This window comes from Salmo salar, chromosome 11, assembly GCF_965601325.2.
Source record: "Salmo salar chromosome 11, fSalSal1, whole genome shotgun sequence".
Classification (NCBI taxonomy): Eukaryota; Metazoa; Chordata; class Actinopteri; order Salmoniformes; family Salmonidae; genus Salmo; species Salmo salar.
In genome coordinates, this window is record NC_138301.1 from 41148769 (window position 1) to 41174069 (window position 25301).

Consider the following 25301-nt stretch of genomic DNA (forward strand, 5'->3'; position numbering starts at 1 on the left):
TATATCACAAACCCCCGAGGTGCCTTATTGCTATTATAAACTGGTTATCAACGTAATTAGAGCAGTAAAAATAAATGTTTTGTCATACCCGTGGTATACGGTCTGATATACCACGGCTGTCAGCCAATCAGCATTCAGGGCTCGAACCACCCAGTTCATAATTAAGAATATATACTGGATGGTTATCTGTTACGTGAATTAAGTTATCAATGTTCTTAAACCGAACTTCAATTAAACTACTCAGTCTGCCCCCCCAGAGTGTGTAAGATTCTGGTTGAATGAAGCAGACGGATACCCAGCCTACAAGGGTCAAAACGTTTATTTATGAGAGCTCTGAAAATCCTTACAATGTACAAAGCCTTTTATATTCACACACACACACACACACACACACACACACACACACACACACGCACACACGCACACACCACACACCACACACACACACACACACCAGTAAAGAACTCCACCCAGCTTTGGGCGGCTGTATTTTTCCACAGTACCCAGACCACCTGTCTCCTTATCTTTTGCCAGCCTAGCTGTTCCCAGGCCGTTGTTTCTCTCCCTAACTTAGGGAGACCTCTTCTCCTGTTCCTTTCCCAAGGTCGTCTTATCAACTCTGCCCTGCTCATTTTTTGAAGTGGTTACAGTGTCTTACTCACACACAGTATTGGAATATAGTTTTTAACCCATTATTATAGTGAAATCATTTAGTCAAACCTTTAATCATATAATTTCCATTACATTATCAGAGTGGGGATCAATTCTTTTGCAGTGGAAAATCAATAAAAAAAATTAAATATTTGATGTGTCCTCACAGGGGGCTAGGCTACTACGGTGACAGCACATTACATTCAAAGGACCATCAATACAGAGCATAGTGTTAACCCAGCTTTACACCACTGACTGACTTCCTAATAGGCTTTATGGACCAGTCAAAGTGGCAAAGAAACCCCCCATACATACACTAACGTGCCTCATAGCCTGCAATGGAGGAGATAAGAGCCTAATAGAAGCTTTCCACAGGTCTTTGACACCATCAATTCAAGACATGTCCGGCAGATCCTGTCCCTTCCTCCATTGCAAACATGAGTCTTATTACTTTTCTGAAGTATATCTGAGTAGTGAGTACCAGCCTTTTCTCATCCTACCCAACCATTTCAAGTTACAGTCGTCCACTAGAAGCTCTCTAAGCAGACTTTCCTCTTTGGGTGATGACAGGGCTCAATATGACTGCTGCTGGCAAGGATAGATTGTACAAAACAGCAGCAGAGTCTTATGTTGGAGTAGGCCTAGTTGTATGACTGGATTATTTGAACAGCCAAGACTTTGACACCAATCAGGACCGCAGCATAGTCATGATATCTTGTAATCGCAGGTTAAGCAATGTTTACTAGTTAGCTTGTTAACACAAACAAGCTAAGCAGTTGAAAGCCAACCCTGGGCCAGTTGCAGATGGCACGCTGTGCAGAAAACTCTCAAGTTAATCTGCAATGGCAGGCTAGCAGCCAGGTAGCCTAGAGGTTAAGAGCGTTGGAGGGTTAGTGTAGTGTTTTAACCCTGGTTCTGTTTCTCTCCAGGTGGGTACAGTCGCTGGTTTGAATCCCCGAGCCAACAAGGTAAAGAAATCTGTCGATGTGCCCTTGAGCAAGGCACTTGACCCTAACTGCTCCTGTAAATTGCTCTGCATAAGAGCGTCTCCTAAATCACTAAAATTGAAATGTATCCGCGGCTGTTTGACCTAGAAAGCTCTGTGGATATTCAAGCGGCACAACAGGTATCAAGAGCTGGCTGTACGCTGGTCTCTGCTTTGTAGGCCCTCTGGTGACATTGAACTCTTTGCAAGTCTTGAATTAGCATTTGCGTTGCTCTTAATATGGCTATTTCTCAGCAGTACTTATTCATTGCCGTATCGAAGCCATCTGGGAGTTTAGCGCCAACATAGCCCATCCATTTCTTCTTTATTCAACCAGTCACCTGGCTCGACATTTAACATAACTCTACCTACTTATTCTTAAAGCCCTTGCAAAACGTTAATACTGTAGCTAGTGCCAAAATAAGCATCTCTATTCCCCCAACACAGGTCATTCACATCACATAGGCCCCTCAAGCAATCCCTGGCCACTACAAGCCATATTAGGTTAGATCGTCTGTGTGGAAGCAGCAGTTAACAGCTAAACACATTGTAATCTAGCACGGCAGAGCCCAGAAACACTCATACTATTCAGACAGTTAGCACTGAGGTTGGTTATCCAAGGGGCTGAGGTAGGACAAACATGATGTATGTATAACAGGCAGCAGTGGTTGTCACTTCTGTTTGTTTTTCTATCTGTCCTGTCACATTAGAGCTCAACTCCATGCCCTGGTAGTGGCTGTGTAAGCACGGTGTTAAGGAGAAGTGCTGTTTGCTCACCATTTCCAAACTTGCCTCAAATACTGACATGTATTATTTGTGTGTCTCTCTGTTATGCCTGAAGCCAAATCTCCACAGCAAAGGGAGTGCTTCTGGATTCTGGCAACTAGCTAAAAATACAGTGGTTGCCCAAGTGACAATGTTGAATGCTTGAGAATGTTTATGTCACAAACCAATGCCCTGCACCACACAGAGGACTTTGTTTCTGGGCTGAGTGAAAATAACATTTCCCCTGAAGTTGTGTACGTACTGTACATCTAGCATGAATTCTTGCAGAAAACTTGTGTTCTTGCATAGGCTAATCCAAACCAGGTGACTGGTTTTAACAGAACATGTACACTAGTTTCACTCATACCAAATCAAGAATAGTATTTGACTGCTTCTTTGCCTCAATATAAAATCAACTAGTATTTCCCCCCTAAACGATTTACCATGAAACCCACGGAGCTAAACAACAACAAGCCAGACATGGCAAGCTGATAGTTCACTTGTCAAGTGCGTAATTAAGAGTTAGCGTTTGGCCAGCTCGGCTGATTGTGTCTGGGAAGTGCTAATGCCAGCTCAGTCTAGATCCTCTCTGTTAATGGCTGGAGGGGCTGCTGAGTGGGCTGCTGAGTGGGCTGCTGAGCAACAGCATTTCAGACTGGATGCTGAAAGCGTGAGATGGGGAGAAGAGAGAGAGCAAGAGAAAGGGAGACAGCGATATAGAGACAGAAAGAGAGAGGCTGTCACATCGATCGGTGAGATAATTTCCCATTGATTGCTGGTCTGTTTGGGGGCTGCTGTAGAGAGGTTTATTACCCACACACTACAGCTGGGGAGGCCCAATAATAGGTGCAGTGTGTCTGCAGAGGGCTAGCGCTACCATCATCAAGCCTGTAAAATACACCCCTACTTGAGCGCACACACGTTATGTTCTTCTATCCTCATGGGGACCTAAAATGAATTTCCATTTAAATCCTATTTTCCCTAAACCTTAACCCAAACTCCCAACCCTGTTTACTCTAATCGTAACCCTGAACCTAAGCTTAAAATAGCCTTTTTCCTTATGGACACAGACTAACCAGTTGATATGTGGCCACACTCCACACCACTATTCTGACCGTATACTATACACACACTGTTCTCATTACAGCCCGATGGGAAGGAGCCCAATACGTTTCTGATAAACATTCACATCCAGCGTCAGAACTCAAGAGATGGAGCCAAGAGGTCTGTCTGTATACTACTACCCTGTAATGGAGGACCATTGACAACCACACCAATTAAATACAATGGCCTTGAGATGATCATAAACACTGAAAGGCAACACTTCACTGTCGATTGAGGGATAATGGAATAATTCTAGGCGTAAACAAGGAATAATGGATATCCGATATGCCAATCAATGAATCAGCTAGGGAGCTCTTTGTATTCATACCGTGTATTGGAGAACGATAATCCCCATTCACTAAGGTGATTTACGATTGCTATGCAAATATAACCAAAGCTTGATACACTCAGACTACAGGCAATTACTCCACACCAACAGAGGATTGTGATGAGGACGAGGAGAGTAAAAGCATTATGATATTTATTTAACTAAGCAAGGCAGTTAAGAACAAATTCTTATTTACAATGATGGCCTATTAAAGAAAAGTCTATATTCTAATGTTGCTTGGGAATACAACCGGGCATGAGAATACCCAGGGTATAAATCTATGTGTAGATGGGGCCTAAAGCCAAGGCATGGGGATGACACTATGGCATCCATCTTGTTTCTGGTTTTTCCAATAGAGCTCGTACTCAGTGAGCCTCAAGAGAATCCCTACCTGCCAGACCTAGACTACATCTCCTGGCTCTACACTGACTACTGCAGCCAAGTAGATGTGTACACATCATTCAGCAGGAGGGAGGGGGAAAAGAAAGAAACCGCCTGGATTCTCATCCCGGTGTTAGTCACACCTAATTTACATTCTCTTCCTCAGCCCTGGCTGGTAGATTTACAAGTGGGGGTTGTACTGCTGTGTGAGTCGACTTGCAGGCAGGCAGCTTCCCCTTGGAGGATCTCTCTCCCTCTTCCCCTCTCTCTCTCTCTCTCTCCATTCTCCCCCTCAAGCTGTTTTCATAGACACCGAGGGGCTGAAATGGCTGAGTGATTTCTACTGCTGCTGTTGCTGCAGCGCTGCTTTAGTCAGGCACACAACAGGCTAGGCTAACTGGGCCGGCAGCCTGAGTCTGGCAGGTTAGGAAGGGAAGGGCAAATGACAGAGCGTGGGTAGCTAGCGACTGAGGCAGGGTGACAGCGTGTTTACGCCGCTGTCCCAAATAGGGGCTGACGCCCCGTCGATCGCACCTGCTGCTGTGCACCTTGCCCAGGGAGTGGGTGGTGGGTTTAGGTGGGTTGGAAAGAGGGGAAGTGAGACAATAATGAGATAGAGAGGAATAGAAAAGTGCTTTGTGGAATCATATTTAACTATTCTCCTGGAGGTTTACCCTGCTACATGGGGGAGCTAAAGCCAATGGAAGTGAATGAGCCGAAACGGAGGGAATCAGTCTGGCTGCCATGTGTGGCGTCCATGTTTCTTCGATGACTTCATCATCGTATTAATCCTGCTTCACAGCATCTCTTTCCAGGAGATTGGCCAGTAAAATGGCACCATGTTCAAATGAGTTCGTTTAAATAATCAAGAAGCATTTCAGAAATCTACTCCCGGATATTTGGCCACTTCCAGAATGGACAGAATGCCCAGAACGGACATGTTTAAGGGGGAAAGAGGGAGGGAGAAAAGGAGGGAGCACATTCTGGTCTAATAACTCTATAACCTACTCACATAACATTGACTGGGGGTTTTCCAGTGAAAAATCTCCCAGTGACAAGGGTCACCCATACTAATGTGCCCCAACCGAGGGAAACAGATTCCTCCTGTGTACATGAGTAATTCCAGTAAGGAGCCAGCTCCCCAGTGGTTATCAATCACCCTGGGCTCTTACAGTGAGAGCCAGAGTGACTGGTGCAGCAGCGACGCAGTGTGTTAGATACAGTGGGATCGCCTTGTGCTAATGCTGAATCACCACGACCTCGTGTGAAGTAAACGCCCCCAAGGCAATGCTGCTGCAGCGAGGGCACGCGTCCAGAAGACATTTCATTCCTTTCGCATTAGCTTCCATCATGGCACTCTCGTTAACGCAAAGTGCCGTCGCTAAAATCCCCATGTCTCCTCAGGTAGTCAAATGCCTCAGAAACATTGGCCCGGCTATAAAAATCATCAAATCAGCTAAACTGCTGAGGGGGCAACACAAATTCATATTTTGTATTATTTCAATCATAATAAGACATTGATATAACTTGAGTGGCATATCACAATGCCTGTATTAAAGTCGTAAGAATGACATACTGCCCCATCATGGTTGATCAGGACGCTGTGTTTATATTCAACCCTCTTCTAATGGTAAGTGACAATCATTTTGTAATGAATTAGAAGAAGTCAAATATTCAATCAAGATTCTTCTATTTTTCTCTGCGTGTTAATAAACCGGTCATAAGAATAGGGTCAGTGGTAAAGTCCTGCAGGGACAGCTTTCTTTTGATGTATATTTCACACACCACTGCAAATACAGAGAGCCCAAAGAATCAGCATGACAGGCTTTAGCGATAGGCGTGTGTTTACGCTGGGTTTCTAGACAGAGACTTCGTTCCTCTGCAGCCCCAATTTCAAAGGGACAACATATCAACAGGAACTTCTTTCTAACAGCCAATGAGGGACTCTGAAAAAGTCAATACTGCTGGTTATTAAAAAATTGTTCCTATAAAGAAGCCCGTTGACTGCCCACATCTAATTAGAATGGAAATGTAGCGTGGGCTTTGAATGGATCACTGGGGACAGACATTGGCATTTAGATGACATTGTGTCGGGACTAGATTACTGATGACACAGTATTTTGGGGAGATAGCTTATTTCAGCGGCTTTGGTGATAAGACTAATTGTATCTCTGCATTGGCGGTAAGGGGCTGTCATTGTTCTATCATTGGGGATTTGGAGAGGGGTTATACACATGTACAAACACACATGTACAAACACACACACACGCACACACACACACACACACACACACACACACACACACACACACACACACACACACACACACACACACACACACACACACACACACACACACACACACACACACACACACACACACACACACACACACACACACACACACACACACACACACACACCAACCTTCAGAACGCTTGTGTGTGTGTGTAGACCAATTCTCTTGCCTATACATCACAGTTTCTTTTGAGAGAAACAATCAAATCCTTTATCAGGGGCATAAGTCAAGAACAGAACAGTCAAGACCAAACAGAGTCCCAGAGAGAGAGAGTCTCAGAGAGAGAGAGAGAGTCTCAGAGAGAGAGAGTCTCAGAGAGAGAGAGAGAGAGAGAGTCTCAGGGAGAGTGTCTCAGAGAGTGTCTCAGAGAGAGTGTCTCAGAGAGAGTGTCTCAGAGAGTGTCTCAGAGAGAGTGTCTCAGAGAGAGTGTCTCAGAGAGAGTGTCTCAGAGAGAGAGAGAGTGTCTCAGAGAGAGAGAGAGTGTCTCAGAGAGAGAAAGAGAGTGTCTCAGAGAGAGAAAGAGAGTGTCTCAGAGAGAGAAAGAGAGTGTCTCAGAGAGAGAGAGAGTGTCTCAGAGAGAGAGAGTGTCTCAGAGAGAGAGAGAGTGTCTCAGAGAGAGAGAGAGTGTCTCAGAGAGTCTCAGAGAGAGAGAGTTTCCGAGAGAGAGAGTTTCCGAGAGAGAGAGAGTCTCAGAGAGAGACACACTCAGAGGTAGAGAGAGCCTCAGAGAGAGAGAGAGAGAGAGAGAGTCTCAGAGAGAGAAAGAGTGAGTCTCAGAGAGCAAGAAGAGAGGGAAGAAAGGGGAGAGAGGTAAAGAGAGGGGAGAGAGATAGGGAGAGAGATAGGGAGAGAGGAGAGAGATACGGAGAGAGGAGAGAGATAGGGAGAGAGATAGGGAGAGGGGTAGAGATAGGGAGAGAGATAGGGAGAGGGGTAGAGAGATAGGGAGAGGGGTAGAGAGATAGGGAGAGAGATAGGGAGAGGGGTAGAGAGAGCAGAGGGGGAATACGTTTATGCTGATCTAGTGCTCCGCATTCTGAGGAGGCTGCATTTGCATATCAGTGCAGCGGAGCAGAGGGAGAAATGTGTCAGCGTTGACAGCAAGCTGAATATCTTAAACCTTCACTGACACCCCTGCGGGTGCTCTCTCAGGCTCCCTCTGCACACACACACACACACACACACACACACACACACACACACACACACACACACACACACACACACACACACACACACACACACACACACACACACACACACACACACACACACACACACACACACACACACACACACTACAGACATCAGGTGGGAGGATTGCTGTGTTCCCACGTGACTGTGTACAGTAGCGTTTGTTTAACGGTCAGCTCAAGTGCAAGGCTCATCTCTGGGGAAAAGCCCCAGTGAAGTGCCTCCATGCACACGGAGACATCGTGTGTGTGTGTGTGTGTGTGTGTGTGAAACTGAGAGAGTAAGCTAGAGACATAACAACAGAAACATTATGTAGTCAGGATCTAAATCCCTACAGTAGCTTATTCCCATCTATAGCTTGGTTTATAAATATAACATTACTTTTTACCTACATGGGGATGAATATTTGGGTTGCTCCACTACCACAACAAAACTATTAATAGATATATACACTGTTGTTATGACATGCACACATGGCTTTAAAAGGACCAATGGTGAGGAGAAAGAGGAGCAATGCTTTGTATCCAACACCAGCCCCAGTTCATGTTAACTCAGCAACCATTCTCCATACAGAGCCTCTGTGTTCCCACTCTGGTGAGAGTACTGTAGGAGCACTACACTGCTAGCTAAACAATGTCCAATGTCCCCTATCTAAGCATCTTATCTATTCAATCCCATTATATTCATCTGACTGACATTTCTCAAATGACTCTTACAGCTCTCACATTATTTGTTACCCATTTGAGCTATGAAAACGTTGGTAATTGAAATGTCCGTCAAAAGACGTTGGCCATTGTGTTGGCGAGATGTTGTTGGTGCCAAAGAATGACAACTTAAAGTAGACTAGAGAACATGGAATTTTGACAGTTATAAGCAGACACAGGGGAATGTGTTTTTCTGACAGTCACACCGCAGGATATTCTATCTCCTCTGAGCTGTCTAATATGACGTCAGAGACTTCATTCTTAGGTTGGACGAGCTGTGTTTTAGAGCAACACTTTCTCTGAGCCTCGTCAATGGCTTAAAAAACACACTTCTGACATCATTTAATAGCCATATTTATGACTAGAAATTTCAGGATTTTCTTCTGACAAGTCTTTTACAGTTCAGTAGCTTGCCATTTTCAAAGGAGTCAATGGTATTTGTGAATGTGACATTGCTGCTAACAGGAAGATCAAGTGGTCTGGTTAAGTAGTCCATTTAGCCCAAGGTTATGTTAGCCCAAGATTATGTTAGCCCAAGGTTATGTTAGCCCAAGATTATGTTAGCCCAAGGTTATGTTAGCCCAAGGTTATGTTAGCCCAAGGTTACGATGCAGTCTCCAGGGGCTGTGAATGTCCATGTTGGTCTTCAGAGTGGGGAGTGCAGTGTTGATGGGCCTGCCAATCTCTATTCAGGCTACTGATTGGTGGGAGAGGGCAGTGTGTGTAAAGAGGGGGGGAGGAAGTGGTTAACACCGCGGCCAGGCTCCTTGGCATGCTGGAGGCACGATGACATTGATCTGCCGGGCCCATTCCATCCCTCTCCATGAAGAGGTAACTGGATTGTTAATAAAAATGGAAATTGAGCCATGCTGCTATCACTCTCACACACACACACACACACACAACCAGCAGCTATCGTCTCACCTTCCCCGCCCGACCTTCCTCACCCCTACCTCCCACAGAGCTGTCCTGGTGACATTTAAACGACGGGACCAATTCAAAGCCTACCACCTCCCTATGTCCTCCCCTAGATACTACTACATTCCTCTGTTCCTCAGGCAGCAAACTAACACATCAAATGCCTGCATGGCTATGAAATGAATAGGGAGAGGTGGGGGGAGGGGAAGAGGAAACCGACAGGGGGTAATAAAGCCCCTTCTGATTAACGGTTTGCTGTTATGTTTCCTATTGAAACACTTAAGAGGGTTAACAATTAAATGCAGGCTTTGGTGGGGGGTTGATAATTATGGAAAACGTGTCACAACACACAACTAGCGCCCTCATATTCCTGTTTGGCAAAGCATTACTTCCCGTCACACAAATCAGTAGGAACTGAAGCCGTAGGAATTCTTTCTTGGCAACCAAAATGACCTTTTCAGATCGCGCTATTTCAAAATGTTTCCCCCCCTACTTAATGTGATACTGGTAACCTCATCACTACATCACACTGGCCATCACCCCAAGAAATGGGAGCAGCAGAGGCGAGCGGTCGGACTGAGGACCCTTCATTTCAAAAAAGCGAGCGCGTAATACGAAATCAATCTGACCCACCCCACCGGCCAGCACCCCGTCACTATTCCTTAGCAACAGAGCAGACTTACCCACCGGCCAGCCCCGTCCCCGCCTGCGACTCCCCCGCCAGCTCCCCGTCGCCCTTAGCAACAATGCAGACTTACCCACCGGCCAGCTCCCCGTCACTATTCCTTAGCAACAGAGCAGACTTACCCACCGGCCAGCTCCCGTCACTATTCCTTAGCAACAATGCAGACTTACCCACCGGCCAGCTCCCCGTCACTATTCCTTAGCAACAATGCAGACTTACCCACCGGCCAGCTCCCCGTCACTATTCCTTAGCAACAGAGCAGACTTACCCACCGGCCAGCTCCCCGTCACAATTCCTTAGCAACAGAGCAGACTTACCCTCCGACCAGCTCCCCGTCACTATTCCTTAGCAACAGAGCAGACTTACCCACCGACCAGCTCCCCGTCACTATTCCTTAGCAACAATGCAGACTTACCCACCGGCCAGCTCCCCGTCACTATTCCTTAGTAACAGAGCAGACTTACCCACCGGCCAGCTCCCCGTCACTATTCCTTAGTAACAGAGCAGACTTACCCACCGACCAGCTCCCCGTCACTATTCCTTAGCAACAATGCAGACTTACCCACCGGCCAGCTCCCCGTCACTATTCCTTAGTAACAGAGCAGACTTACCCACCGACCAGCTCCCCGTCACTATTCCTTAGCAACAGAGCAGACTTACCCACCGGCCAGCTCCCCGTCACTATTCCTTAGCAACAATGCAGACTTACCCACCGGCCAGCTCCCCGTCACTATTCCTTAGCAACAATGCAGAATTACCCACCGGCCAGCTCCACGTCACTATTCCTTAGCAACAGAGCAGACTTACCCACCGGCCAGCTCCCCGTCACTATTCCTTAGCAACAGAGCAGACTTACCCACCGGCCAGCTCCCCGTCACTATTCCTTAGCAACAGAGCAGACTTACCCACCGGCCAGCTCCCCGTCACTATTCCTTAGCAACAATGCAGACTTACCCACCGGCCAGCTCCCCGTCACTATTCCTTAGCAACAATGCAGACTTACCCACCGGCCAGCTCCCCGTCACTATTCCTTAGTAACAGAGCAGACTTACCCACCGGCCAGCTCCCCGTCACTATTCCTTAGTAACAGAGCAGACTTACCCACCGACCAGCTCCCCGTCACTATTCCTTAGCAACAATGCAGACTTACCCACCGGCCAGCTCCCCGTCACTATTCCTTAGTAACAGAGCAGACTTACCCACCGACCAGCTCCCCGTCACTATTCCTTAGCAACAGAGCAGACTTACCCACCGGCCAGCTCCCCGTCACTATTCCTTAGCAACAATGCAGACTTACCCACCGACCAGCTCCCCGTCGCTATTCCTTAGCAACAATGCAGACTTACCCACCGGCCAGCTCCCCGTCACTATTCCTTAGCAACAATGCAGACTTACCCACCGGCCAGCTCCCCGTCACTATTCCTTAGCAACAATGCAGACTTACCCACCGGCCAGCTCCCCGTCACTATTCCTTAGCAACAGAGCAGACTTACCCACCGGCCAGCTCCCGTCACTATTCCTTAGCAACAATGCAGACTTACCCACCGGCCAGCTCCCCGTCACTATTCCTTAGTAACAGAGCAGACTTACCCACCGACCAGCTCCCCGTCACTATTCCTTAGCAACAATGCAGACTTACCCACCGGCCAGCTCCCCGTCACTATTCCTTAGTAACAGAGCAGACTTACCCACCGACCAGCTCCCCGTCACTATTCCTTAGTAACAGAGCAGACTTACCCACCGGCCAGCTCCCCGTCACTATTCCTTAGCAACAGAGCAGACTTACCCACCGGCCAGCTCCCCGTCACTATTCCTTAACAACAGAGCAGACTTACCCACCGGCCAGCTCCCCGTCACTATTCCTTAGCAACAGATGCAGACTTACCCACCGACCAGCTCCCCGTCGCTATTCCTTAGCAACAATGCAGACTTACCCACCGGCCAGCTCCCCGTCACTATTCCTTAGCAACAATGCAGACTTACCCACCGGCCAGCTCCCCGTCACTATTCCTTAGCAACAGATGCAGACTTACCCACCGGCCAGCTCCCCGTCACTATTCCTTAGCAACAATGCAGACTTACCCACCGGCCAGCTCCCCGTCACTATTCCTTAGCAACAGAGCAGACTTACCCACCGGCCAGCTCCCCGTCGCTATTCCTTAGTAACAGAGCAGACTTACCCACCGGCCAGCTCCCCGTCGCTATTCCTTAGTAACAGAGCAGACTTACCCACCGACCAGCTCCCCATCGCTATTCCTTAGTAACAGAGCAGACTTACCCACCGGCCAGCTCCCCGTCACTATTCCTTAGCAACAGAGCAGACTTACCCACCGGCCAGCTCCCCGTCACTATTCCTTAGCAACAGAGCAGACTTACCCACCGGCCAGCTCCCCGTCACTATTCCTTAGCAACAGAGCAGACTTACCCACCGACCAGCTCCCCATCGCTATTCCTTAGTAACAGAGCAGACTTACCCACCGGCCAGCTCCCCGTCGCTATTCCTTAGCAACAATGCAGACTTACCCACCGGCCAGCTCCCCATCGCTATTCCTTAGCAACAGAGCAGACTTACCCACCGGCCAGCTCCTCGTCACTATTCCTTAGTAACAGAGCAGACTTACCCACCGACCAGCTTCCCGTCGCTATTCCTTAGCAACAATGCAGACTTACCCACCGGCCAGCTCCCCGTCACTATTCCTTAGTAACAGAGCAGACTTACCCACCGGCCAGCTCCCCGTCACTATTCCTTAGCAACAGAGCAGACTTACCCACCGGCCAGCTCCCCGTCACTATTCCTTAGTAACAGAGCAGACTTACCCACCGACCAGCTCCCCGTCACTATTCCTTAGTAACAGAGCAGACTTACCCACCGGCCAGCTCCCCGTCACTATTCCTTAGCAACAGAGCAGACTTACCCACCGGCCAGCTCCCCGTCACTATTCCTTAGCAACAGAGCAGACTTACCCACCGGCCAGCTCCCCGTCACTATTCCTTAGCAACAGAGCAGACTTACCCACCCGCCATCAGCAGCTATTGATTTCTTTTAGGAGAAGGTGGGGTATCTAAAATGGTCCAAATGTTCAGAATGTTATTTTATGGAGCTCTTTGGGGCCAACAGCAGGTCTGAGCCAGAGATTGATTAGTTCTACTGGACACAGTGTGACCTCCAAAAGATAAGAAGCAATTATGGCTCTCTGAGAGGCTTTTCCAGCAGCGGTGCTTCAGCACTGCCAATGGGCCATGGTTTTAAATGGATAATTAACGTTGTGTAGTGTATCGCTGGCTTCTCTGTGTGAGAGCTCTGCTTGACACTCGTGTGTGTGTGTGTGTGTGTGTGTGTACTGCCTACATGATGGAAGCCCCATTCTTCATCACTGATACATTGCTAATAAGATCAGAGGAGTCAATGTCTGAAAATCTACATGGTCCAATTTCAGAGCTCGTTACACTTTCATTACTTTGTACACGTCAGAGGGGTGTATAAACATTACAGCATGGAGCTCCCTCAAATACAATAATGGAATATGGTTTATTATAAACCGGTTCTAGCCCTGAATGCTGATTGGCTGACAGCCATGGTATATAAGACCGTATACCACAGGTATGACAAAACATCTATTTTTACTGCTCTAATTACGTTGGTAACCAGTTTATAATAGCTTTTAAATAACTAATGTAAGATTTAATTAAGCAATAAGGCACCTCGGGGATTTGTGGTATATGGCCAATATGCCACGGCTAAGGGCTGTATCCAGGCACTCCTCGTTGCGTCATGCATAAGAACAGCCCTTAGCCGTAGTATATTGGCCATATACCACACCCCCTCGTGCCTTATTGCTTAATTAAATCTTACATTCTAACAGTGATCGATTGTGTCAGAGATCAACCTGCAAAGCCAGGCACAGAGAGTTATTTAAAAGCCTCTCTTGTTCAGTGAGTGGACCACAGTACAGGCAGAACATCTCTATCAGAACCACCTGTGTATAATTCATAGTGAATTAATTTATAGTACCTTCTATCACCCAGTAGTAGTGCATGAGAAGACTGGCTAACAGCCCACAGCTCCTTTGAACAGCCCTTATGCTACAGATGCATTCAGAATTAATCACATACTGACATTAGGCATCAAAAACATACTATCATAAAAGGCCCTTATGAAAGCCTGAATAAATGCATCAATGGTTATAATGCATAAGACTCATATACATTTTTTTGCATGTGGCTCTAAAAACCTGATTGGTTCTCTGTAGCTCAGTTAGTAGAGCACGGTCCTCTGTAGCTCAGTTGGTAGAGCCCGGTCCTCTGTAGCTCAGTTAGTAGAACACGGTCCTCTGTAGCTCAGTTAGTAGAACACGGTCCTCTGTAGCTCAGTTAGTAGAGCACGGTCCTCTGTAGGTCAGTTAGTAGAGCACGGTCCTCTGTAGCTCAGTTAGTAGAGCACGGTCCTCTGTAGCTCAGTTAGTAGAGCACGGTCCTCTGTAGCTCAGTTAGTAGAGCCCGGTCCTCTGTAGCTCAGTTAGTAGAGCCCGGTCCTCTGTAGCTCAGTTAGTAGAGCACGGTCCTCTGTAGCTCAGTTAGTAGAGCACGGTCCTCTGTAGCTCAGTTAGTAGAACACGGTCCTCTGTAGCTCAGTTAGTAGAGCACGGTCCTCTGTAGCTCAGTTAGTAGAGCACGGTCCTCTGTAGCTCAGTTAGTAGAGCACGGTCCTCTGTAGCTCAGTTAGTAGAGCACGGTCCTCTGTAGCTCAGTTAGTAGAGCACGGTCCTCTGTAGCTCAGTTAGTAGAGCACGGTCCTCTGTAGCTCAGTTAGTAGAGCACGGTCCTCTGTAGCTCAGTTAGTAGAGCACGGTCCTCTGTAGCTCAGTTAGTAGAACACGGTCCTCTGTAGCTCAGTTAGTAAAGCACGGTCCTCTGTAGCTCAGTTAGTAAAGCACGGTCCTCTGTAGCTCAGTTAGTAGAGCACGGTCCTCTGTAGCTCAGTTAGTAGAGCACGGTCCTCTGTAGCTCAGTTAGTAGAGCACGGTCCTCTGTAGCTCAGTTAGTAGAGCACGGTCCTCTGTAGCTCAGTTAGTAGAGCACGGTCCTCTGTAGCTCAGTTAGTAGAGCACGGTCCTCTGTAGCTCAGTTAGTAGAGCACGGTCCTCTGTAGCTCAGTTAGTAGAGCACAGTCCTCTGTACCTCAGTTAGTAGAACACGGCGATTGCAACGCCAGGATAGTGGGTTTGATTCCCAGGAACACCTGTATGTAAAGTATGCACGCATGACTAAGTGTCATTGGATAAAAGTGTCTGCTAAACGTCATATTATATTCTGTCGGGAGAGAGAGCTTCCTGGTGCAGGAGAGGGGCTTGTCTGTCACCAGGGGTTCCATAGACTCCCATGTAAAGTGGGTCAACCCTTCTCCTCCAGAGCTTAACGAGCAGCCAGAGGAATTAAGACGGCGTGCTCCATAATTATGAAGTGTGGGCTGATTGGGGAACATTTTAAATGTAGAGCCTAGCTGAAGACCAAATTCCAAAACAATATAAAGGACTGTCAGCATCAGTAGCGACATCATTTTACAGTCATTGGTAATCAGGTTATTTGCAAGCCTGGGGGCGTTAAGTAGCTCATTTAGCCCACTGTAAGAGAGGCTCAGCTGGGACTGACACTTGCGTACATAGTATTCCGGAAGCTCAGTTGCTCTTAGGTGGTGTGTGAAGAAGAACAAACCGGTGACGCAAGGCAGAGGGCGGCCAACACAGTTAGCTAGATAGCTAGCGACGTAAAACTTCAGAGGGCAACCCCAAGGGACCTGCCTGCCACATGTCAGAAACGTTTAGAGTGTGGCACGTGGTACTGTATATGGTCTACAAAAAGAAGCCAACATCCGTCTACAAACACGGACTTTGCAGGCTAACATTATGTGGTGAAAAAGCATGTAAGGAAGTATCATGCAGGAGGAGGAAACAGATGGGAGGTACTGTATCGCTGTGACAATTTCAGTTGGTTGGTTAATTGTTTTTGCTTGATGCAGCAAAAACAGGCTGAGGCAGAACATATGCTTGAGAGTTAACTGGTTCGCTCCATAAGCCTGCTTAATCAACGTTGAGGTCAAGGTCAATCTGCTGTTTCTTGTCTACTCAGCTGGTTCTGGACTGGTTTTGGTTTGAAGCAAACAGTCGGATTGTGTACAATATCTTCCGTAAGCCAATTACTGTCTTTAAACAAGTCATACTGGGGGGACACAAACGTCAGCTTACCATAGTACTACAGTAGGGCTGGGACCAGACCAGTATCGTGATATTCCTTAGTATCGTGGCAGAGCAAACAAACCCCAAAGCGGATTTAAGTTCTTTAGGAAAACAGCCCTAATGTTGAAAACAAACATCATTATGTTGCCAGAGTGACATTTATTTCTTTATTTTCCAAGCTATAGGACACAATATTTTACATACAGCATGTTTTTAAAGGACCAAAGAGGTTGATCTTCTTCGTGTTTTCATTTTTGCCATGGAAACAATAGAGCGTTACTAGTATCGTCCCGGCCCTACATAATAGAATGCAATATGTCAATGTATTAACTACTTGACAAGATGCACCCAACATACAGCCAATGACCAAATCACTCAATATGAACATTAGCCTAAACATTCCATGCCCAAGCACTAAATAAGTGCTGGTGGGATCATGTGCCTGGTGTCTGACATGAGATGGAAGATTCTCAACCATCGGTTTGAAGTGATGATCCACCAATTTGCATTTTTAAAACTTGAAATATTAAAATATATCTAACCCTGCACTTACCTTCTCCTATTAGCGCTGACTTTGCTGATAACTACTTTATTGAGGGAAAATGTAGCTGATGATATGTGATGTGTGGTTGTCTCACCTAGCCATCTTCACGTCAATACAGCAACTGTAAGTTGCTCTGGACAAGAACGTCTGCTAAATGACTAAAATGTCATAACACTAAAGATAATTGATTACTAAAAACAAATGATGATTTATAAAGAATAGAGACAATTTATAATGTGAAAGAACATTTTTCTTAATGTTGTTTAATATATCAGGAATGTGACGATACCAGTGTTGCCAAAAAAATTCCATGGGAAAAATGAAAACACAAAGCAGATCAAACTCTTTAGTCCTTTAAACACCTGCTGTATGTAAAATATTGTGAGCTATAGATAGAAAATAAATAAATGTGACTCTGAATGACAACATAATGATGTTTGTTTCCAACATCAGGGCTGTTTTCCTAAAGAAGTTAAATCCGCTTTGTGTTTTGTTTCCTTGCCATGATACTAACAAGCATCGTGATACTGGTATAGTCCCGGTCGTAATAAATATGTCTGCTGAAAAATCAGGGAGGAGGAATCCAGTAATGAGTGAGATGAATGTTCATGGCACAGAGGAAATGCATGCCATTAATAATAAAACATAGGCTGCAGGATTATTATAATCCCCCAGCCACCTTTCCAAATAAACCATTTATTGAAACATTAAGAGTTGTCTTCAGTCTTCTCAGCCGACTTCAAATACAAAGGTGTGGGCTATAACTCTTTGTGAGGAATTTGAAGCAGATTCCAAAGCCACAACTATTTTGAGTTCACCAGAGACATATCTTATATAACCAGTTTCACCTGTTTTACATCCACTTTTCCCAAGAACAAATATCCCTTTTTGACAACTGAAATTCAATGGATACATTCATTATTAGATTGTTCCAGCTTCCTCTATTACTTTAAATTCCTTGACTTTTAACAAAGTTCATACAACGGAAATACTCTGAACTCTTATGACTCATATCTCTTTATTACTGCCATTTGTCTTTAAAACTCACCTTGCCTTCTCTAAAATCCCTCTGTCTTCAGTTCTCTCTCTAATCTATTCCCATGTACTGTACACCGGTCTTGGTAGCACTAACGTTGGAAGAACACACTGCAAACAAGAAAGCCAAGAAGTGTTTTTTTTCATTGGACTAGGAAATTGTTGCACACGGTATGATTTGTAGGTTATCTACACCCTTAGAAAAAAGGGTTTGAAATGGGTTCCTGAGGCTGTCCTCATAGGAGAACCCTTTTTGATTGCAGGTAGAACCATTTTTACATTTTACATTTTAGTCATTTAGCAGACGCTCTTATCCAGAGCGACTTACAGTAGTGAATGCATACATTTCATACAATTTCATACATTTTTTTTTTTTCCTGTGCTGGCCCCCCGTGGGAATCGAACCCACAACCCTGGTGTTGCAAACACCATGCTCTACCAACTGAGCTACCTTTGGTTCCAGGCAGAACCCATTTGGGTTCTATGTACAATACTCTGTGGAGAGGGTTCTACATGGAATCCAAAAGTGTTCTACCTCAAAGGGTTATATCTGGAAACAAAATGGGTTCTTCAAAGGGTTCTCCTATGGGGACAGCCCAATAACCCTTTTTGGTTGTAGATAGCACTTGTTGTTCTTAGAGTGTAGCAACTAGCCTGCTTCAGAAAGCTAGCTCTTGTCTACAAGTCACATCAATGGAGGTTTATGTGTTAGTTACTGTAGGGTAAGCAAACAAATTCACACAGTCTGCAGCTTTTTAAAGACCCCCCAAAATTATCTTTCTTCATGTATTCACAGATCTTACCCAATAGTATGGGTGAAAGCAAGTATTCCTCTATGTAGCTTTCACCATTCCAATAATGTTGGATCAGTGATTGCTTCAAGGAAGGCAGGAAGAAAGGAAGCACGTACCAGATCACTTGCGGTAAGTAACAGTTACAATTGTTAGACGTTCGCTGCATAGCTAATTGCTAGCTTAAAGCTAGAATCCTTAATTGAAACAATAACAAAGCGTGCTCTGTACCCCTTGTTTTTTCTCAAATTTAAGGGATGGGGCTGGAGAAATGTAACCACTCTCAAATTAATAGACAGAGCTATGGATGCAAGGACTGACCATCCATGATACCAAATGTATAGTTTTAACTATGTTTTGAAGCTGTACATTGTTCGTTTGCATTTACGTTGTTTACAAACATTGGCGTAAAACAAGTTTTTATATTGGATTATGATGGGGTAAGACAGTTGAACTAAGCTCATGAGGCATTTACTGTACACATTATAGTCTTCAAGAATCAATGGGTATATATATCATTCATTTATAAGTCCAAAAGTGGATGTAGCAACCAAGGATTCTAGCTTTAAAAGATGTTAGCATAGCCATAAAGTGAGGAAAGGGGTGTTGTTTCTACACCTCAGGCCAACTCAGGATGCATGGCACAAAGACAGCTTGCTGGCCCAATGTGGAGGGGGGGGGGGGGGGGGGTGGAGCCAGACGAGGGATTATCCTGCTCAGGTCCCTGATCCTGGGCTAAGTTGGTTAGAACAGACATTAGCAGAGATGCAACAACTAGCCTAACGCCACAAGTGTAAAGTAGAACTAAAGAGTCTTTAGGGCTAAAGTTGATATATTCGTTTATATGATGAAACTTTGGTGACAAGTTGTGCTACTTAATAGTATAATAATAATAATAATAATAATAATAATGGAATAATCTGGGAAAGGAAAGTAGATGCCATAGTAGTATAATATGTTATTTAGCAGATGCTTTTCTCCAAGGCAACTTACAGTCATGCATGCATACATTTGTACATATGGGTGGCCCCAGGGGGAATCCAACTCAAGACCATTGGCATGGTAAGTGCCATGCTCTACCGACTGAGATAGTACATGCATGCATATCCATATAATTAAAAAAGAAGTGGGTGACTACAGACTACAAGCAAAAGGATTATTTGAATACATTCTTCCCATTAGCAAAACAGTGAAGCTAATAACATAAGGTTGAAGCTAAACACCTGCAGTGAGGCTAGCTGACATCATGCCAGTCTCTCTCCATAGATCTATGAAGTCATTTGTAACAGATGTAGCTTACTACCTGGGGCCAACTTTGCTCACAGTTACGCATTAATCAGTTTACTTAGTCGTTGCTTTAGCTCTTGTCACGGCATTCTTTTCATTGGCCTTAGCTGTGGCGAGCTAAACAACAGGAACTACTTAGCGAAAGCTGCCTGCAGGTGGAACTGGTTTGAAATAGAGCCACAACGTCTTTGACATCTCCCTCCCTCATCGCTGACTCAGTGGAGAACCCCTCTGGGTTCTCACATTTTGTTCTGACAAGTCAAGACGAAGGAGATTATTTTCAGATGCACAGGCTGGTGAGCTGTACATCTCTGCAATGTGAACTGTCAAAATGGAGGGAAAAGATGGGATATTTCCCAGTGATTACGGTCTCGATCGGCGGCTATATCTCTGGTGTGAAAAACTGTGTGGGATACTAAACTGGGACATGAGATCTGTTGGAAGACACACAACCCAGTCGAGATTCAGAGGAAAGCTTTGCTGGTTCCAGTTAATTAGCGATAGGGAAGGCCAGAAACATTGGCCTAATTGCTGGGGGCTTATAATAATAATTAGGTGCTTATATTTGTCCTATTTCACACATGTACATATACAGGCAGGTGTGAAATAGAAATGTGTTTTTGTGCATATCCCAACTCCCCCCGAGACACCCTTGGAGAGTGGGGTCACGGCCAGGGTCTGCCAATATCAACGGCGACCCTGGTGCTCGGGGATTCGAACTAGCAACCTTTCGGTTACTGGCCCAACGCTCTAACTGCTAGGCTACCTGCCGCCCTTACAAATGGAATTCCAAACCTATCCAAGAGCTTGGACAGATCAGCACATCTCCTAGACTACCAGAGAGAGTTATGGCTAGTGGCTGGGCATGTGCTCACAGTGAGAGTGGGCAAAGTGCAGCAGTGCTAGCAAGCATGATGCATAGAGACAACATAAGCCCTTGAGGTAAACACAGATGGACAGGCAAAACCTATGCCTTCAACAAAACCCAGAACAAGTTGTTTACCTCTTCAAGGTAGTTTGAACCCTTGAACTGTTTTTAAGTGCTTGTCTTGAGAAAGTATGCGCTTTCTTCAATTACTGGTCCTCCATTTGCAGGTCTCATGGGTTGTAGGAAAAAGTGAAGAACGGTGCTGAAGTGAACACATTGACCTCAAGCATAACAGCATGTAGCGCTTTAGCTTTATTGAGGAGAATCGCTCGTGTTTGAACCGTCTTTATTAGCATATCACCATCTTTTCAGCTTGCCTCGCCACAAACCGCTGCTCGCTGCTGTGCCTCATTAGCATTGAAAATAACACCTTGAGCAGAAACAGCAATGAGGAAATAGGACAGAATTTTAAAAATTACGTAAGAATTAAGGCGGGGGTGCGATAGAGTGCAGCGACAGGAAGGTTGAGTGATAGCAAGAAAGGAACACATGCCTCTTCTGCATTAACCAGTAGATTGGCATTCTCAGAGGATGTCCCCTGATCAAATGAGAGAAGGTGTGCAAAGTGCACTGGGGGAGTCACATGTCAGCCGCATGGAGATTAGGCAGCTAAGTGCACATTACAGCAGGGTAATGGAGTCGGTGAAACACTAATGAAACACTATGGAGGAGGAGGAGGAGGAGGATGAGGGGGGGAAGGAGGGAGCTCGCGAGACAAAAGCTTCAGCTTAACAGGGGCTGACCTCACAGTCAGGACTGCCCCTGGCCTCCAGGTGTTTGTGTTTAAAGGCCAGGGAATTAAGCTAATGGCTAATAACAGCCAGCTAGGCTAGCCTCTCAAAATGGCCTCTTCACTTGTACCATCATTGACCTTGTTCAAAGAGGTGCCAATTTTCAATTGCTGTGGAGATTATATGAACAAAAAAAAATTGTATTTTGACATAATTGTGGCCTCGGTGCTGCCATTTACCATAGCTTTGTTTCTTTAGCTAATCAGTGGGAGACGGGTCATCACAGAGCCAATATGTGGTTTATTCATTTCAAAAGGGCCTCTAAGACGACTCAGCTTGAGCAAAAAACACCAGCCAGAAAACAGTTACTCGTCCTGTAAATGCCAGCAAATGTCAGACATTTTTCTCGGGTGCGCACATTAATATAATTGAGGTTGACACATTATGAGACAGGAGTCCTCTGAGTCAGTCTGGGAGATTATGCTGATGGAAAGCTGGTCTGGAGTTTGGAGCGTCTGCCTGTGCAAGCTAAATGTGGATGGGCCTGGCGGTGTGGGGGAGTGTGGGCTTGACTCCTCGTACGCTTCAGTACCATGGCTGCTCTCCTCTCCTCTCTTGGGGGGAAAACACAAGGGGCCCTGTAGTGGGCTAATGCAATATTCATGGTGGGCATGGGAGAGCAGAACACTGCCGAGTACTGAGGAGACCTTCCAACCGCTATCAGGGAGCAGCTGCTTCTCTCCGAATGTGGCCTCTGTTCTCCACCATAGCATTCTCTCTCTCTCGTAAATTTTTTATCACAGCTTAAAAAGGCTGTCTTGGCAGAGGCTGGTGGCAGTGAGTCAAGGGCCCTTGCCTCTGGTAACAAAGTAGGAAACAGTGTACATTTTAAGAGAGACCAAGCTAAACATACAGACGGGAGATGGGGAAAACACACAGCAGAGAAAGACCAATATCACTATCGACTCGCCATGGTCATTACCTCTTCATTGGAATTTCAACTCTTTCATCTCACACTTTTCATTGCGACTGTCGGAGGAAATTATGATCAAATGTAGATAAAGAATTAGATTTTTTTGCTGCGGGTTATTTTTCAGAGCCAAAGCTGCTGGCCCTTGCCCACATCCATAGGAAACCCCATATAGAGGAGGTAGAAAATACGTCACTCACAGGAATAGAGTGTCATAACGGTGTGGTATGGTGTCGTAAGGGATGTCTTTACCATGCCCTCCAGGGCTAGGGGTTCAACCATGTGGTCGAGGGGGAAGGGTTTGTCAGCGAGGTGGTGGCGGCAGAACTCTGGTTCTCTCTGCATTATTTATGTTCGGTCCTCAGGTGGTCCGTCCTACTGTTATAATGAGGACTGGAGTCATGGTCTGTTTGGAGTCACTGCTGGATCACTGCTCAACCACACAGGGCATACACAGCTCACTGTTTGCATAGTCTTCTCTTGGACTGTAAAAAAAAAACAGCCCGTTAAACATGGACTGTGCGGTCTCCATGACAACAATAGCTATTGCGTTGGTCTTCTCAAAATGGAGAAGAGGCTTTAAGTGAGTGAGAATCACAAGTAGCCACATGCTTTTTTGTATTCAGGACAGGCAGGTTGGAGACAGAAAGCTGATGAAGGACTTGAGTAATGTTGATCCTTCTGCCAGATGTGGTGAATGAGCATGTTGGGTAAACAGTTTACTGAAGTCTGGATTTTGATGCTTTGGCTACACAGTGGGGCCAACACAGCCCGCTGTAAATAACACAACATGCAGTTTGTACATGAACATTTCCACACTACGCGTGAATCAAAACAACTCTATAAATAATACATACATGAATTGAATTGCTTTAAAAAAAGTGGGTGCATGAAATAGTAGGGATAAGTATTGTAAGCTCACAATACATACCACGACAGAAAATATATTACGATACGGCAATCACGGTTCCAAGTGGATCATGTCACACAACCGTTTTCACAGTCCTTTTACTACTAACAACACAATTCTTCACAATCAGACACAGAATCTGTAAACAAATGATGCCAATCGCTGCCCACTCAATGTCAACGACTGTGACCAGTCAGATTGAAAGTGTCCATAATAACATCCCCACCCCGCATTGCTACTTGAACTAGGCAAATAAACCAGCGATTGATCCTTGATTTCTGACCTGACAAATGAACAAAAACAAGGCAGCAGTCTAAGTGCGATGAATTGTAGCAGGGCCAGCGCTAACTCCCCACACCAGGGTAATCTCTTCCTAATCAAGGATATTAATCACACCGCCTACACAGCACAGCATTGAGCCCGATCAATACTACAGAAGGGTTTAGCAGATGGAGAGAGAAGTGGATGTACTGCAAAGGAGCCTTGGACACTGGTTCTGTTCTGTTCAGTAGTACGATCGTTGGTTCTGTTTGAGTAGTACTATCATTGGTATTGTTAGGGTAGTACTATCATGGGTTCTGTTAGTAATATTATCATTGGTATTGTTAGACTAGTACCATCACCGGTTCTGTTAGTAGTACCGTCACCGGTTCTGTTAGACTAGTACCGTCACCGGTTCTGTTAGACTAGTACCGTCACCGGTTCTGTTAGACTAGTACCGTCACAGGTTGTGTTAGGGTAGTACCATCACAGGTTGTGTTAGGGTAGTACCGTCACAGGTTGTGTTAGGGTAGTACCGTCACAGGTTGTGTTAGGGTAGTACCGTCACCGGTTCTGTTAGACTAGTACCGTCACCGGTTGTGTTAGGGTAGTACCGTCACAGGTTGTGTTAGGGTAGTACCGTCACAGGTTGTGTTAGGGTAGTACCGTCACAGGTTGTGTTAGGGTAGTACCGTCACAGGTTGTGTTAGGGTAGTACCGTCACAGGTTGTGTTAGGGTAGTACCGTCACAGGTTGTGTTAGGGTAGTACCGTCACAGGTTGTGTTAGGGTAGTACCGTCACAGGTTGTGTTAGGGTAGTACCGTCACAGGTTGTGTTAGGGTAGTACCGTCACAGGTTGTGTTAGGGTAGTACCGTCACAGGTTGTGTTAGGGTAGTACCGTCACAGGTTGTGTTAGGGTAGTACCGTCACAGGTTGTGTTAGGGTAGTACCGTCACAGGTTGTGTTAGGGTAGTACCGTCACAGGTTGTGTTAGGGTAGTACCGTCACAGGTTGTGTTAGGGTAGTACCGTCACAGGTTGTGTTAGGGTAGTACCGTCACAGGTTGTGTTAGGGTAGTACCGTCACAGGTTGTGTTAGGGTAGTACCGTCACAGGTTGTGTTAGGGTAGTACCGTCACAGGTTGTGTTAGGGTAGTACCGTCACAGGTTGTGTTAGGGTAGTACCGTCACAGGTTCTGTTAGGGTAGTACCATCACAGGTTGTGTTAGTAGTACCATCACAGGTTCTGTTAGGGTAGTACCATCACAGGTTGTGTTAGGGTAGTACCATCACGGGTACTGTTAGGGTAGTACCATCACAGGTTCAGTTAGGGTAGTACCATCACAGGTTGTGTTAGGGTAGTACCATCACAGGTTGTGTTAGGGTAGTACCATCACAGGTTGTGTTAGTAGTACCATCACGGGTTCTGTTAGGGTAGTACTATCACGGGTTCTGTTAGGGTAGTACTATCACGGGTTATGTTAGGGTAGTACCATCACGGGTTCCGTTAGGGTAGTACCATCACAGGTTCGGTTATGTTAGTAGTACCATCACAGGTTCGGTTATGTTAGTAGTACTATCACAGGTTCGGTTAT

General features: G+C 45.8%; 1 protein-coding gene across 1 annotated transcript in view; it reads right to left on the minus strand.

Annotated features, from left to right (window-relative positions):
• LOC106562773 (activating signal cointegrator 1) overlaps nucleotides 1-25301 on the minus strand; it is a 73636-nt gene that overhangs the window by 806 nt on the left and 47529 nt on the right. The gene's annotated exons all lie outside the window — the stretch shown is intronic.